At 45.6% G+C, this 17,619-nt stretch overlaps 1 long non-coding RNA gene across 1 annotated transcript in view; it reads left to right on the top strand.

The window, feature by feature from the left end:
* LOC146810787 (uncharacterized) overlaps positions 1-11,558 on the top strand; it is a 29,241-nt gene extending 17,683 nt beyond the window's left edge. Inside the window, exon 3 of the long non-coding RNA XR_014965731.1 lies at positions 10,999-11,558. This is a non-coding gene — a long non-coding RNA (uncharacterized LOC146810787). The remainder of the gene's footprint in view (positions 1-10,998) is intronic.
* The last annotated feature ends 6,061 nt before the right edge of the window (positions 11,559-17,619 follow it).

Here is a 17,619-nt window from a genome sequence, read left to right as displayed (position 1 = left end):
AAGACAGAAGAAGTGTCCGGTGGAATCCAAGGCTGGATTCTGAAGAAAGAAGACCTGAAAGCAGAGGAGACAGTGTTCAAAATCACTTGTCAGTGACCCGAGGCCAGGAAGATGGATGCCCACAGTAGTCGGGTGATTTCAGGAGATCACAGGTGTCTTGACTCTTCAGCCACGAGGTCCAGGAGGCGTCGACGACGACCAGGAGCTGGATTCGGAGTGTCCCACGAAGTCTGCAGCTTACTGAGGTGTCGGCAACCAGATTGGAGCCAACAAGCCTTGGCAACAGCAAGTCTTGTGGAAAAAGAAGAAAGTCAGCGGTGCAGACCAGCAAGGTCTGAGGGACTCACCCAGCGAGGGTAAGTGAGGGCAGGCCTGGAGCAACCAGGGGAGCCCTTTGGTTCTGTGGAAAAGTCTTCAGGGGACCCACAAGCCAACCGGCAAGGGATCGCAAAGACGCCTCGGGAGGATTCACTTCACAAGAGCCCACAGTCACTCGGGACGAGGTAGGCCACTGATCTTCGGTGGAAATCCTGCTGGAGGCTTGGACCACACGTGGTCCAATGCACAAGTTCGTAGAATGTCGTGAAGGGGTTGCACTCGACAATAGTGCACGGTACCCAGGTATTGCTGTTCCTCGTCACTCGTGGGGTCTACTCGCCTCAGCTTTGCTGGGGACTCACAATGGCTGTCGAGAAGTCAGGAAATCCACTTCCGGGGCTGCAGGGACTTCAGACTCTGGTGGGAGCGGGAAAGTTTGCGACCGTTGATGCAAAGCTTTGGTGCCTGCCAAGCAGGGGAGTCACCCCTTGACTCCAAGGGAGATTCTTCAGTCTTCCAAAGGTAGTGGAACGTCGAAGGTCCAGGATTCTTCTTCAGAGCATTGTCCAGGGATATCTAGTTTGCAATGGCAAGGGTTCCCTAACTTATACTAAAAGAAAGGGAGGGACTGGCTCTATGACCACTCCTATGGGAGGGTCAGGTGAGTGGGTGGCTACACCCACTTCCCTTTGTCCAGTTTTGCGCCAGAGCAGGGGCTGGTAGCCCCTGAACCGGTTTGAGCTGGCATATGTACAGAGGAGTCTCCTGCTCCCCCAGTGTAGGACTTCAAAGCACTCTAGGAGTGCACCCACCCAGCCCCAATACACTAAATCCTGTCTGGAAGGTGGCTACACCTCCCTGTGACAGGATGCCTATTGTTGGGCCTCCTGCACTGCGAGTTTCGATCAGCAGCAGGAGGGCAGCCCAGTGTCTGTGCTGGTGGCATCCATTTTGTGATGCCAGGGCTCTTTAGGATTCTACCGTGTTTCCACAGTAGGTACATGTCTTCCCCTCTAGAAGGGTGGGATCATACTCCCACACCAGTTACTGGTGTGAGGGTATGATTCCAAAGCGTTTGACACCAAACACGACATGTTTTGATGCAGCTATCCCAAAGTTAGCATTCACCGGTAGGTTATAATGCACTTAAGAGTATATGGTTTAACCGCATCCACAAACAGCCACAGAGAATAGACTCTGCCAGCTGCAGAGGGGCCCTGCTCAGGCAGAGGCACCCCCTCACATGGAAACCAAGCACCCTGCCCTCAGGATTGATAGGGCCTGCCTTAGGGGTGACTGATAGGTTTATATGTGTGTGGGTAAGGTGAGATATAGGGAACCTATACCTCAGTGAGGAGTGCTAACACTACCTCATCCAGGCTGCAGTAGCAGGCCTGTGGTGTCGGATTTAGTCTGCTTCCCAGGGGTGTCATAATATATGCTTCAGCCCCTGGTAGGCCTGTGAAGTACCTATGCCCTTGGTACCTAAGGTACCATATACTAGGGGCTCATAAGGTACCATAGTATCCAATCACTAGTGCATCTAATATGCACTCCACGTTGTTTAGAGAGAACAGAGAGGCTGGGGCCCTGATTAGCAGGGTTCCAGCCAGACTATAGCCAGAAACCAGTGTAAACATCAGAAAAAAAGTGGGGGCAACATAAGTGCAGATCCTACTCTCCTACACAGTGGCTCAGTTACGACGAGGAATTTAGGGCCAGGGTGAGCATATTCCATGACAAACCTTGGGGTGACGTTGATGCTGAGCTTTGGCTTCAGTGGATGTCCTCTACCCAACCGCCAGCAAAGACACATACAGCAAGTGGTTTGCCAATTACATACCGGCCCTTTCAGCCTCGCCCTGCCCAAATCGGGGTGGGTTGATTTGGAAGAGGACAGTTTCCAGTGCCAGGAGCATGTTGGAATTTTAACCAGGGTTTTTTTACCAGGCAGTTCTGTAGATTCAAGCATGAATGTTCACAATGTGGTAGAAGACATGCTATCATACAATGTTTCACTACTCAAAGATTTGGGGAACAGTGGAGATTTCAAAGGGGGAGGGGTACAACATTTTGGCCTATTCCAAAGGGCTTATACCCCAATTAGGTTGTCGGTTTTGGAATCCTGGCTGAGTGATTATCCAGATGTTGAAACTGCTTCTAAACTTTATTTGGGATTCAGGGATGGCTTCAAGATTGGTTATCAGGGGCCAAGGTATAATCGATGGGCTGACAACCTTAAATCTGCTAAAGAGTCACCACAGATTGTGCAAAAGAAATTAGATGCGGAGTTACACGCGGGCAGAATAGCGTGTCCATTTTGGCAGAGCCCTCTTGAAAACTTGATTGTATCACCTTTGTGTTTAGTACCCAAGAAAGTGGCAGGGGAATTTTGTTTGATTCACCATCTATCCTGGCCAGAGTGTCAGTCCATGAATGATTTCATTTCCCCTTCTGATACTAATGTGTCCTATGCCTCAGTGGATGATGCTTTGAAATTGGTGAGGATGGTTGGGACTGGGGCTGAATTGGCAAAGAGCGATATTCAGTCAGCTTTTCGCTTATTACCAATACATTCATCGGATTTTGAGCTTCTGGGCATGTTTTTTAATGGGGCTTTCTATGTAGACAAAGTTCTTCCAATGGGTTACTCGGGGTCTTGTGCTCTTTTTGAGATGTTTAGTACTTTTCTGTAATGGTCCGACCACCATATTATTTATTTCTCTCTGGATTACTCCCCCTCCCCTAAACCCCTGACTTTGGGCAAATCTTGGGCCAGAAACTGGAACCGGGCTAACAAGGACGAGTTTCATTCCTTACTTTCTACTACTATTCCTGCTGAAACGGACTGCCTTGATAAACAGGCGGCCGCTATTAAATGCTTGCTTGATTCTGCCAGCAATATTGTTGCTCCCTTTAAATTATCCACACTTAGACGCCCTCACGACGCCCAAAGCTGGTTTTCCAATGACTTAAAATTAAAGAAACTAGCGCTTAGACAGGCAGAACGCAGTTGGAGACGTAATTACTCCTTGGAAAAGAAAGCCATATACATTAGGCTTTTAAATGACTACAAAAAGTCCATAATTCAGGCTAAATCCACGTACTTTTCCTTGAAAATCACCAACTCCGCATCCAAAGTTAAAGATATATTTGCCATCGTGGATGAATTATCTCTGCCTGACAGAGTAACGGCCAAACCCCTTCCAACCCAACAGTTATGGGATGCTCTTAATGATTACTTCCTGCAGAAAATCATTACCATCAAAAGTAGCATCCCCCCGCCTGTCGCCCCTGTAATTCCTATGATCTCGTTTAAGAACTTGCACGTACTCAATCAAATACCTCTGATCTCGAAGGAGGAATTTCTTACACTTGTAAAGAAGGTCGGTTCTGGTTCCCCCACTGATCCTTGTCCTTCTCATCTCCTTCAAGAGGCATTCTCTATATGCCCTGACCCCCCTTTAGCACTTCTCAATAATTCGCTGAAATTGGGCTTAGTTCCAGATTCTTTCAAAGCTGCCGAAGTCGTCCCTATCCTGAAAAAACCCAATGCTGATCCCTCCAATCTCACCAACTATCGCCCCATCTCCCTCTTTCCTTATCTCAGCAAGATTTTAGAAGCCCATGTTACCAAATGTCTTAGCTCTTTTATTGAACTCTCGTGCTTTCTTGACCCTCAACAGGCTGGCTTCAGACCAGCTTACTCTACTGAGCTGGTCTTACTTGCTGTCATGAATGAACTCAGAAAGGGGGCCGACAATAACCTCTCTCAGGCCCTTATCCTTCTGGATCTTTCCGCCGCATTCGACACGGTCGATCATAATCTTTTGATCGACCGTGTCAGGGACGCTGGCATTCATGGAACAGCTCTAAAATGGATTTCCTCCTTTCTTGAAAATCGCTCTCAAGCTGTTCGCCTTGATACCTTCTCTGCTAAGAGGGTCTGACTTGCGGTGTTCCCCAAGGATCCTCTCTCTCCCCTCTTCTTTTTAATCTGTATATGCTCCCTCTGATCCGCTCTCTTCATCATTTCGAAGTGGACACTTTTAATTATGCGGATGATCTCCAACTAGTGTTTAAAATTGACTCTTCTACCACGTCTGCTTCTAGGTTCCAGGCTACTTTATGTTTTATTAGTAACTTGATGAACGCCAGTCAACTTAAACTCAATCCTGATAAAACCGAGTTGGTTTTGACTTGCGGCACCTCCAATCCCTGGAACAACAATTTCTGGCCTCCTATGTTAGGCAATCCTCCCCAACCCGCTGACTCTGTGAAAAGCCTTGGAGTTATAATCAGTAAAGACCTGACCATGAAAGCCCAGATCAGCGCTGTGGTATCATCCTGTTTTTTCCATCTTCGCAGAATTCGTAAGATTTCGAAATTTTTAACTACCGAGGCTCTCACTCTGGTTCTCATGGCTTTAGTCATCTCCCGTACAGACTACGCTAACTCATTGTATGCCGGCATCCCGGCCTACCAGCTCCATCGCCTACAATTGGTCCAGAACCAAGCAGCCAGACTTATCTTCCAACAACCTAGACATCAACACGTCTGCCCCCTATTGAAAAGCCTTCATTGGCTCCCAGTAGCCAAGCGTTGTATCTTCAAACTTGGCTGCACCATTTTCAAGGCTCTAGCCGGCCTTGGCCCTGCCTTTATTTCATCCTTGGTTCTAAGCTACACACCTTCACGTGCTCTCCGTTCTTCTCATTCTAACTTTCTCGTCATTCCCCCCTTTAAACGAAAAAAACACGGTGGTCTTAGTTTTTCTTTCCTGGCTCCCCAGCTTTGGAACTCTTTACCCCTTCAGCTTAGACTTGAAATCTCTCTTTCTCAGTTTAGAACCTCTCTTAAAACCCTTCTATTCACACAGGCTTATCTGTAATTACTTGGTTCATTCCCTCCTGCCGTATCTTTCCCTATAGCGCCATGAAACCGTTTTGGTGTACGAGCGCTTTATAAAAACTTTTAACATAACAATGGTGCCTTACTAAGAGGAGCGGCCATACGTATGTTTGTCATTATTTGGATGACTTTATGTTCATTGGAGCCGCCCGTTCAGATCAGTGTAGGAGGGCACTGTGCAATTTTCAGGACATGGCTAAGGAATTGGGTGTTCCGTTGGCCCCAGAAAAGACAGAAGGTCCCAGCACCAAGCTAACTTTTTTGGGATTCGAAATCGATACACAGGATATGATAGACCATTTGCTGGCTGAGAAGGTCCAAGAGATCAGGTCCTTTTTAGGTCTCGGCTAGCGAAGGCTGCGCTTGCGCAGTCTCGCTCGCGAGATTTAATGACTTGGAGAAGAGGGGCTTGAACGCGCCTCTCTTCTCTCCTCTTCTCCATTGGCTGGCCTCTTGAATACTGGTCAGCCATTGGAGAAGAGGTTTGTCTCTCCAAACAAGCCCCGTCCTTTTCAGATTCGGGGGCGTGTTTTTTCGATTATTTCTCTTTTTTAAAACACGCCCGTAAGACAGCGAGTCTACGGCATGTCTTGCTCACGCTGCCTACACGCGCCAGTCGGCTCTCTGATTGGTTGGCAACTACCAAATAAGCACTGTGCTTGGTGGACCTTGTCAACCAATCAGAGAGCCTACTGGCGCGTGCAGGCAGCATGGGGTTCCTAAGGCACTGCGACGCGCTGAGGAAGGAAAGCGCTGTGCCCCTGAAATCACCACCGCCGCCCGGGACCCTCTAAAGTGCCCTTTTCAAAGATTACCAAACATTCAAGATCGTAACGTAGCGTGGAACGTATAAGTAGGGGTGATCTGGGGCCGAACTAATAGTTAAGCATACGTTTAGCCTAGGTGGTAATGGTAAGTCGCCCAGCTGCAGACATAGCGTAAACAGAGCTCATTGATTGGCGCAGACGCATAAGGGATCCGGATGCTGGCTGCATGCACAGGCGGCCTCTGCTCGGTGGAATCGCCTCAGTGCACAGGGGCGGCGGGTCCCGGATTGAAGCAGCAGACGCACATGCGCAGTGCCCCGGATGGTGGTCGGCTCATGCAGCCCCCTAAGGCAGACACAGAGCAGAGCCGGCGCGAGAGAAGATGGCGGCGACCGAGGCCAGGCTCCCGTAAAGGTGGCGAGGAGAGGGGAGGAATCCCGGATAGGCTCCGAGAGTGAGTTCGGTGTTCAAAAGATGTGGGCAGTGTTGGGATGGGAACAATGATGGATGTTGCACAGAGACAAGTAAAGGGCTTCGGCCAAGGTTTGGTGGGGTGGGGGCAAGGATGAGGATTTTCAATTATGGGTCAATAAAGGGGGAGGGGTATCAAGGGATGGAATTGGAAGCAAGAATGGGCTTGGGAGGAGCAATTGGTTTAAAGAATGTAGAAGGGTGGAAACAGAGAAAGAGATAGGTGTTAGGATAATGTTCCGCCTGCATCATATGGATGCAGAGGTGGCTTGGGGATCAGAGAGGAGTGAGTTGTGGATCGAAGTGGTCTAGTCGGTCTGTAGAGTATAAGCTGGTCCTTGAGAGGGCGTGGTCCTTGATCGTGAAGTGCCTTATAGATTATACAGAGGGATTTGAACTTGATCCTGTTTTGGATAGTCAACCAATGGTATGTCCTGATAGTATTGGAAATGGGTGCAAACTTTGGTGTTCTAGACAGCAGGCGAGCTGCTGCGTTCTGTATTGTCTGCAGTTTTTTTGTTACTCTGGTTTGGGCATTTAAGAAGAGGGCATTGCAGTAATCCAAGGAAGAAAGTACCAAGGAGCTGACCAGTGTTTTGGCAGCAGCATCCGGGAGGAATGGAATGATTTTCCTTATCATTCTGAGCTTATGATGGGCTGTGGCTGCTACTTTGTTTGCGTGTGCCATGAAGTTAAGATGATCATCAAAAATTACTCCCAGATTCCTGACCTTAAGGGAGGGGTGCCAAAGGCTGATGGCCACCAGGACACAGGCCAATTCGGGGAGAGGGATCCAAAGATAACAACCTCCGTTTTATCGGAGTTAAGCTTCAGGCAGTTACCTGCCATCCACTCTCCGATCGCCCTCATTCCATTTTGGAAGCGCTCTGCCACTTCCAGCCCGTCACCTTTAATGGCCAACACCAATTGCGTGTCATCGGCATATGAGGTTAGGCTCATCCCGTGTGCTTTGATAACACATGCAAGGTCCGACACATAGATGTTAAATAGTGTCGGACTAAGGGAGGAGCCTTGAGGAACCCCACACGGAAGTGACAGCTTAGCCGATTGATATGGCCCCAGTGTGACCACCTGTGTTTCGGTCGGGCAGGAAGGAAGAGAGCAAGTCTCTCGCAGTGTGGTGAATGCCCATCCTTCCGACACGGTCCACCAAAATCTTGTGATCGACCGTGTCGAAAGCTGCCGAGAGATCTAGCAGTACAAGTAGTGCTGTCCCTCCCTGGTCACGGATAATTCTGATGTCGTCTGTTGCCTTGATGAGGGCGGTTTCCGTACCGTAATATTTACGGAAGCCAAACTGTGTATCATCCAATAGCTGATGTTTCTCTATATGCTCCGAAAGCTGCTGGTTCATAGCTTTTTCCGCCACTTTAGCTAGAAAAGGGAGGCTTGCTATGGGCCTGTAATTCTTGAGTTCCTCCTTATCTAAACTAGGTTTCTTCAACTGGGGTTTAACCAGTGTGTTTTTTAAGCAATCTGGATAATTCCCGGAACTCAATATTGTATTGCAAACATGTGTGATGACCGGCACAGTAGTGTCCATCACCATGGAGAGAACTGAGGAGGGGCAGGGGTCCAGAGCCGATCCCGTTTTTATAGATGTAGTAATGATTTTTATTTGATCAGTGGTGAGAGCCCTAAAACTGGACAAGATGTTTCCTGAAGAAGTGTGAGAGGGAGAGGCTCTGGTGATATTGATTTTTGAAGTAAAGGCTTGGTATATGTCATTGACCTTGGAGTAAAAAAATTCAGACAACGCGTCACAAAGTGATTGTGACGGGGGCGGATTTAAGTCTGGTGCATTACCGGATAAGGGTTTAGTAATGTCATATAGTTGCCTACTAGAATTTTTAGCATTTTCAATTTTTTCCGAAAATAATGTTTTTTTGGCTGCAACAATCATAGTTTTGTAGGTGGCCAATGATTCTTTATATATGATCTTGCTTTCGGCGTCATAGATTCTGCGCCATTGCCTTTCCCTGTTCCTACTTAATTGTTTTTGAGTTCTTAGTTCTTCTGTATACCACGGAGCGGTCGGTGTGCTTCTATTCCTAGAGTGGAATTTAGTGGGTGCTAGGAGATTCGTGGCATCACCAAGCCATTCATGGAATTGACGAGTGGCGGTATTGGGCTCATTGGATAGAACTGGGCAAGTTTTGTCCAGTAGTATTTTTAGTTCAGTTTGGTCTAGATTCTTCCAAACTTTGAAGGAGCCTGGCTTAGTGGATATGACCTTCTTCCTCAGTGATTCCTTAATTGTCAGGCCGCTAAATATTGCAAAGTGATCCGTCCATGGCATGGGTAGAATGTTTAATATGTGCAGGCCCTCTACGTTGGAAAAAATGCCATCCAGCGTATGTCCTGCCTGGTGGGTGGGGGAGGTAACCAGTTGTCTAAGGCCCATAATTTCAAGGTCTGATATGAGGGCGGCGGTATCCCTATCATTTGCTTGTTCTAAGTGAAAGTTCATGTCACCCAACATAGTCGTAGACTCTTCAGTGGCTATCGATTCGGTAATTGCGCTTAAGTTGGTCAGAAAACCTGCTTTTGTCCCAGGGGGACGGTATAAAAGAACTCCCTTAAAGTTGAATAGAGCTGTGAACTTTATGTTAAAGTGCATGGCTTCACATGATGTAGCAGGAATAGATGATATTCGGACCTCAAACCGATCTCTTGTTATAATGGCCAAGCCCCCTCCCTTTTTGCCAACCCTATCCTGTCGATAGGCTTTGTAGCCGGGAGGGACTGCGATTACTAGATCGGGGGCTGATGCATCATCAGTCCATGTTTCCGTGATATACAAGGCATCTAAGTTGTTATCAATAATAAGGTCCGCTATTTCTTTAACAATGCCGAGACCATTGCATTGTAAATGCTTGTTGTTGAGTGTCATTGATAATGAAAAGATTGAACTCAGGCAGGTTCAATGTTTGTTGGGCGTTTTCAGTTTTGCCTGTAGGGTGGTCAGGGCACGTAGGACTTTCTGGAGGCGTTTGGGGATGGCTTACCTTCCCCACCACAGGATCAGAATTTCTAAGGCCATCAGGGAAGATCTTTCTATTTGGCTACAGTTCCTTGAAGATTTTAATGAAGATTCCCTATTCTTTGTTGAGGACAACACAATCTGGCAGATCCAACTCTTTTCAGATGCGTCAGGGGCTCATGGCTTTGGTTTGTTCTGGGAGGGTCGCTGGTGTGCAGAAAAGTGGCCTCCTCCTTGGCTTCAACAAGGGCGCAGTATTGCCTTCCTGGAATTATTCCCTCTGATTGTTGCTTTGCTGGTTTGGGGGGAAGAATTTCAGGAGAGATGTGTGCTTTTTCACATTGACAATATGTCTGTGGTAGAGCTTATTAATAAACAAAGAGCGAAAGATCCAACAGTGTTACGCCTTTTGCTGGTTTTCAAGTTACAGAGTCTTAAGTTGAACATTTTTTTCAGAGCTAGGCACATTCCTGGCATCAACAATTCTATAGCAGACGCTTTATCTCGCTTCAATTGGCAGAAATTTTGCAGTTTGGCGTCAAGGGCGGACAGCTTCAAAACTCCGATTCCGCACAGCACCTGGGTGCTGGGGGATTGAGGATCGTCGAGTTAGTTGAGAAATCTATAGCTCCCTCCACCAGACGAAGCTATCAGCAGGCTTGGAAATAATTTTTCAGTTATGGAAAATCCCAATGTTCTTGTGGGAATTTAGATGGTAACAAACGTTTCATTCTACAGTTTGTGTTACATTTAATTAACAAGGGCTTATCTCACACTACCATTGCAGGCAAATTAGCTGGGATTTCCTTATATGGCCAATTATGGTGGGGTCATGATCCGGTGGATGATGTTTTGTTAAGGAAGATTCTTGAAAGGTTTGAGCAGAGAGCAAACCCATACATTGCCCTTACGTGAACCAGTGACTTTTGATTTATTGCAACAGTTGTTGTTACAGTTACTGTTTTTCTGTTATGAAGTATGGGAGGTTTCTCATTTTAGGTTATGCATGATTTGGTTATTTTTTGGTGCTTCCAGGGTTTCTGAATTATTGGGCCTGTACGATCAGGCTGGCATTCAAAGCAGTGAGGTTCAGGTACAAGGAAGTAAGCTAAGGATCTGGTTGAGGATATCGAAAACAGACCAGCTAGGCAAAGGCATGTGGGTCCACTTAAACTGTAGTGGGGTCATGGATTGTTGTCCTTTGATAGAGTGGGAGTCATTCACTAAGTCTCCTGTTTTAAGGCCTGGTATAATTTTTTGTCACTTCAAAGGGAATAAGATTTCTAGCACCCACTTATTAGCTGTGTTAAGGAAGGCAGTGGTTAGGATTGGCAAAGACCCTTTAATGTTTGGCACACACTCTTTTCGTATTGGAGAGCTACTGAGGCTGCCAGGTTGAGTTAAGCTTGGGGGGATATAAGGAGGATTGGGAGGTGGAAATCGTCCTGTTGTACTCGCTATGTCAGGAAATGAGATCTTGTTTTTTGTCCAATTTTTTTCCTTCCTAATATTTGTTTTTCTGTTTAGGTTGCGCAAATGGTACATTGTCAACAAAAATGCACACCTGGATAGTGAGACACTGTTTCATTTCATGGGCAGAGATCTTTGCTGAGCAGCAGATATATGGCAGATCACTCGGACTTCCAAGCAAGGGGCATGAAGTATTCTGGAAGGGTAAAGGTGGTATGTGATGGGTGGGTTTGTTTCCCACTTTAGCTGAGCTGTCTTCTGCACGAGGCTTTCCTCACATGTTAATTATACATTTAGATGAGAACGATTTAGTGCCCTTGTCGGGTCTATCTCTTATCAAGCAGATGAAGTTGGACCTTGTAGTTTTAAAGAACAATTGGATGGGCACATGTTTGATCTGGACAGAGTTCATATATAGGAAGCATTGGAGAGGGGCAAGGAATCACGCAGCTGTGGAAAAAGCCAGACGGAAGCTCAATCGGGCGATTAATTTTTTTGCCAAGCTATGGGTATTAAAGTTTTATCACACGACAATATTACAGGTTCTGAAGGTCATATATTCAGAGAGGATGGTGTTCATTTATCACAACTGGGTCAAGCTTATATTATCTATTAGAAATGAGGGATTTGCTAGCTAATTTTTGGAACGAAAATTTATGGTGCAATAAAAGTGTTTTATGAATCTTATCTCTTTCAGCAGCCACTTGGGTGGGGCCAGGAAAACTCGGTCGTTTTCCTGGGTGGCGTTTTTTGGGGGGTTTGGATAGTCTGGAGGTCAGTAAGCAAAGGAGGGGAAGGGAAATTATGGGATTTTGCATTAAATGGGGTGTATTTCTGCAAGTTTTGTTGGAACTATTTGGGGTATTTTTATGCTAAAATGTTTTGGGTTTTGTTGAAGTATAATGCAAAAAGGGGTTTGATGATGTCAATGATTGTTTATAAGTTTTGCATAAATGAAGATAAAGTTTTTACCTGTCTTAATAAAAGTGGACTTTTCTGCTATGATAATAACAATGAGTGGATTGTGTTATTGCGCGAAGTGTTAATATGAAAGACTTCTGAAACACCCCTGCAACTAGGTTCGTTGTGTGAGCTACACATGTGATGTGGATTCAATTTGCAAGTAGGCCACTAAGAACTGAGGAAAAACACATTTTCATGTACGATGCATTATCAGTGTCAAACACACAGAGATCATTCAAATCAATATCATACTCAGTCATGGTTTGAACAACTGACTGTGCCACATTGCTGGGATTTACTGTACTTAAAAACTTGGTGTCAAGAAGAAATGACTTAATGAACCCAATATTTTTACATGTTGGTTAAGAAAAGCACAGACGGATGGGTGGTTTGCCTTTTCTAGAGGTACGTCTGACTCAAGAAACACCTATACAAAATCATTAATGATGTTCAATTTGGTGTCTTTTACCACAACAGTAGATTGCAGGGAAGACTCTAGGGTCTGTTTTCGTTTGCTAGCCTTGAGAACCAAAGCCTGTCCCTCCCTTTTTTGTGATATTTGCTCAAAAGGTTGTTCTTAATTGTTGATTTACGGCTATGGTCTAAAACAATATTGTAGGGAGTACAGAAAAAACTTCCTCCATCTGTATGCAAAGTAGCTCCAAACTCCTTGCAGCGGTCTGATGCACTGATAAATAAAGCACCTTTAGAGCAATTTTGGTTGAAGGTTGTTGGTTTCAGAATAAACTTATCCATCTTCAGAATATGTGTGGTACATAAAAAAATAAGTTACTGATGAACTGCATGTGCTACGAGTACAGAATCTCAAGGACACTGATGGTGCGTGCGAGTCTTCATTTTTTTTATAGTAAAAATCTGTGTAATGTGGAGCTTGAACTTGTGTTTTCTATTTAGTTGTGGGTGATTTGGTGTAGGTAATTGGGGTTGTGCATCTGCGTAAATGTCTTAATTGGGGATTGATTGGCTACAAAGGGTTTTGATAAATAACACATATGCAAATGTTAAGAGTTTCACACCTTTTATTCTCCTAAAATGCAGGCCCTGAAAATATTTAAAAATAGAGGGAAAAGGAACACTACTTGCAGTTTCAGGATTTATTGCTGCAAGTATGCACTGACATGCTATATTTAATTTTAATTAAAATACCTTTTGTTGGTTCAGTGGTGAAGCAAGGGCATCATCTGTTCTTTATGCCATCGCAGAATTTCGCCCCCATCTCCTGGTGTTGTAGTAAACAATATGCCTGGACAGTGAACTTCGCTCAGTTCGCGGAGTTTGCAGAGATTTCTGCTCTCCGCGGAGTGCAGAAAACTCCTCTTCGCGATGTGCAGCAGAGTTTTTTCCCCTCTCGCAATCGCGAACAGCAAGTTTGTGAGGGCGAGTTGTCGCTCGGGTAGAATTTCTACCCGAGCAGCAGGAATACCAGCACAAACTACAGTTCACACTGCACTCCGCCACTCGCGGAACTTGGCAGAGGTTTTTCGTAACTTCGCTGCGTTCCGCGTAGCAAAGCTCTGCGAACTACGCCCAGGCCTGGTAAACAACAGCTCATAATTGGGTAAAGTGGGCCCAGAGTTAATTCACCTGCTGTACTATTGATGACTGTGACCCCTGCTATTGGTCTACACCATGGACCTTTCTTAGCTGCTGCATTTCAGGGCAATAAAAGGCATGCTTCTTTTATTTTTAGGTCTCGCTGAGTCAGCGCGCATGCGCTGCTCGGAGAGACTTTAGTAAGGGCTTTTAAAAATGCTACCGCCGGATACAGCTTGCAGTGCATGTGTGCGGGCGTGCGCTTCAGCAGAGGCGCCATATGGCGTGATTACTGCTGCGCGCGCACAACTCGCGCACATGCACTGCAAGCTGTGGCCGGCTGTAGCATTTTTAGCTTGCTAATCGCGGCACCGGTGCTTTACTTTTAACATTAAAAGTAAAGCGCCAGTGCCGCGATTATAGCAAAAGTACAAACATCTATTTCTTTACTTTTGCTATAATCGCGGCACCCGCGCTTTACTTTTTACGTTAAAAGTAAAGCGCCGGTCCCGCGATTATAGCAAAAGTAAAGAAATAGAAACAAACATCTATTTTTTTACTTTTGCTATAATTGCGGCACCCGCACTTTACTTTTAATGTTAAAAGTAAAGCACCGGTGCCGCGATTAACCATTCCTTCTATTCTTGTCACTCAGTTCAGCGATGCACACTACACGGGGCGCCCAGTTCCATGTCACTCAAGTTCTCTTACATTTAGACTTACTATCAAAAGTTAAAGTGCTTTGGAACAAAGGCGTGTTATATGCAAATATGTTGATGCTAGGCTTACAAAGATTAACTTGCAGTCCCTTCAAGAAAAATAACTTGCTGCTGCTCAAAGTCTTCTCCTCGTATATCTCTAAACACTTGTATTTGTTTAGTGGTGCAGAATGTTATACAAATATTCTACGAACAAAATTAATTTATAAGTTTAAGTTTTTGTGGAAAAACTAGACCCACCATCTACCATGAAGCTGTTACAAGCACAGGAACATTGGAATTATTTAATCTCGCAATGATAACAGGCCTAAGTTATCTCCTTCATGCCTGCCAAATTTTGAAACTATTTTAGAAGATAATTATTGAGTGTAAATGTGAACAGTTCACCCAGTCAGCGATATTGTTGCGGCGCAGTTGTCTAGAGACGGAAGCCACTTTACTACAGCCCATAACAGGTCACTAATACGTGCACTACACGTCGTTTATGGAGAGACGTTTCCTACACTGAAAGTTCCGTTTGGGACATTTCACAGATTGTTTTTCTTTTTGAACACTTGCTTCCGTTTTCACCGATGCAAGGTTTTTGTTGTGTTCCTTTCTATTGATTATGCACAAAAAGAATCGAAGCCCCAGCGTCACTGCTAGTGTCGGCCAGCTTTACCATCAAAGTGAAAGTCAACATGTCTTGAAAGGCCACACCCACTCCATAAGAATTCTAGTTAAACGAGCATCCATAGACTTCCTCGGATTAATTGTATCCACTTTTCCTTTAAACCCCATCCTTAATCCCCCTGGCGGCATTTCGTTACTAGTGTCTACAGGCGGTTTCCCTCTAAATACCCGGAGCTTCATTTCCTTTCGAAAGCAGCATGCTTTATAATTGAGAAATGTCAGCTTTATTAAGAACTCTTGCTTGCAACTGAAACCGTCCACACTGCGCGATTTCCCAGGTCACCAAACCACAAAAAATAAACAAGAAAAACACCTTGGCAGACATGTTCGATCCACCCGCTTCTCGCCACTCACAATGTAAACAATCCAATTTCTTTCGAGTACATTTGGAAAAGAAGTCGCTGTTTCAAGCCCCCCCCACCCGCATGTTGAACTTTGGCCAGATAACTCAAGTGACATTTCGGAGTTGCTTGTGTGGGGAGCCTGCGAGCAGCTAAGCCCCCGTTTAGCCTCTTTGATCGTCTCGCTTCTATTAAACGTCGAGTATTCGATTTAAAACTCTTTAAAATGCAACCCGGGCCCCTCCCCCCGTCCCTGCAGAGTGTAAACAAACGGGAAGAAAGAAGCACAAAGTACAATCCTTTCAGTTTCGTGTTATGTCAGCACAGAACTATACTAACCTTCGGCAGGCTTCGTGCAGCCCCGGGCTCTCTGCCAACCCCTGCATCTGAGAACTTCACAGGAAACTTGCGCAGAGCGCTCTGCACTGCACACAAACCCGAAGGCTCGGCTTGTAAGCAGTGTGTGTTTTTTAACTTCCATTCACAGAAGCACGATGGTGCCTCGATGCACACTTACAACTAAAAGCTTGCATCATCATTCTGTCCTGCACGGGGACCCGTGCCTCGCTTATGTAACATTCGCTACTACTAAAAAGTGCACTTGAGTCACAAATGTCCTGGCAGATAAATAGCCAGCAGGGAGGTGGAGCCATGGCAACACTCGCTGGCTTGTTGGAAAAGAAGCCCTCAGTTTTCCGGTGGCAGGCTGCCAACGTTTTCAAACGCTCAACTTCAACAATTCACGGTGTCGATGTATTAATCAGCCAGTGACCCACTTTTGGCAGTTTCGTGCAGCTCACACACAGCGCACAACAACGGCCCGGCTCCCATGGCCATTTAAAAGGAAAATGTGTGAATATATAGGATGTTCGAGCTCTTCTTTCAGTGGCTTCGGTCATTTAGAGGTGTGGATGCTGCGTGACCAGGGCACCCATTTTCCCTCTTGTCAGAGCTGGGTGTGTGATGCAAGGTAAGAATGTCAGCCGAGAGAAGGTCTCGCCTCTTTCTGCCACCTTTTTCATGCACGAGGACCGAGATATGACCAGAACACAAGTGGCAGCAGGGGAGCGACCACGCAAAGGGCCACCCAAGATGCACAGCCATCCCTCAGGGGCCCAGGGACCAACGATATGCCTTGACGAGCCTCCCCTCCCTTCACGATAGTGGGCTCTGTGCCTTCCCACCAACAAAGACGGGGATGCTGTTAAGGTCCCTGTCTGTTACATAGTACAGCAGCCACTCAATCAATCACCTCTGAAACAAGGGGCCATTTTAGTTTTGAGTGACACTTACCAAGCGTATTTGATTTGTTTTGCTTCGTATTCTCCATGCACGTTTACTCCAAATTCTCATGTGTGAATGAGTACATACAATATATGTAATTATATGAATACCTATTTCTTACTACCTACGACATACAACATGGGGACCAAGCAGACCTCCAAATGAGAAAAGCATGGTGGAGAGTTACCCATCACTCAGCCAACACACAAAACAACAATATACAAAACACGAAAGATATAATTAAAAACAGAACACTAGTGCTACACTGAAAAAATAAGGCCAAAAAATAGCCCTACCATTTTGCATGAAACTGGTAATCTCGGTAGCCTGTTGACTGTTCTAAGTACATTGACGTTGGTGTTTGGGCAAGCTACTCACTAAATGGAGACCACAAATTTCCAGTCTCCTGCCAACCAGTCTGAACAGGCGGTATTCTGTTGGTACAAGCTCACGGTACCAACGCGATCTGAGGGAGAACTTCAATAACACAACTACTGCAAATCATTAAGTAATGGAACGTGACCGGCTTTAGACCTGGCACTGCAGTCAAACTGTATGAAAGAACTGCTCGGCTGAACCATCCTGTTCAGGGTTTGCAGGACCGAGATGCACAGGTTACAGTAGCGCAGCCATGATGAGAGTATCTTTTTTCACCATGTAGATCTTGCAATCAAAATGAACACCGCATTTTCACATACCATAACTTCCACAAAAGATGGAAAGAAATTTCTTCGGATTGGCTTGAGATTCTGGAAAGACCTGAGGTTCGATGTTTCCAAAGGTTACTATCTCACTACCAGTGAAGCAGATATCACATCGGCCTGTTCCAAGTTTTGAGTTGGCAGCGGAATGCATAATTTGTGATCACATGAGCGTGAAGATGAACACATCAGTGCTCAGCAGCTAGCTAATTTCCCCTCAATAAAGCTTCACCCCCCTTATGCTAGAAAGTTGAAGATCAAGACAAACTATTCTGCTTTTGCAGGCCACAGATTTTAGGTAATTAAAATACATAATTTTGGTTTATCTCATCAATACTTGGACAAATCAGAAAAGGTTAATCAGAGGGGAAAAACTCCTTATCCAGCATCAATATGGGTTATGGAAATGCCCAATCACATTGTCTCTGTCACTACAGGCGCAAT

Source organism: Triturus cristatus, chromosome 7 (genome assembly GCF_964204655.1).
Source record: "Triturus cristatus chromosome 7, aTriCri1.1, whole genome shotgun sequence".
Classification (NCBI taxonomy): domain Eukaryota; kingdom Metazoa; phylum Chordata; class Amphibia; order Caudata; family Salamandridae; genus Triturus; species Triturus cristatus.
This window is presented reverse-complemented; position numbering and strand designations above follow the sequence as displayed.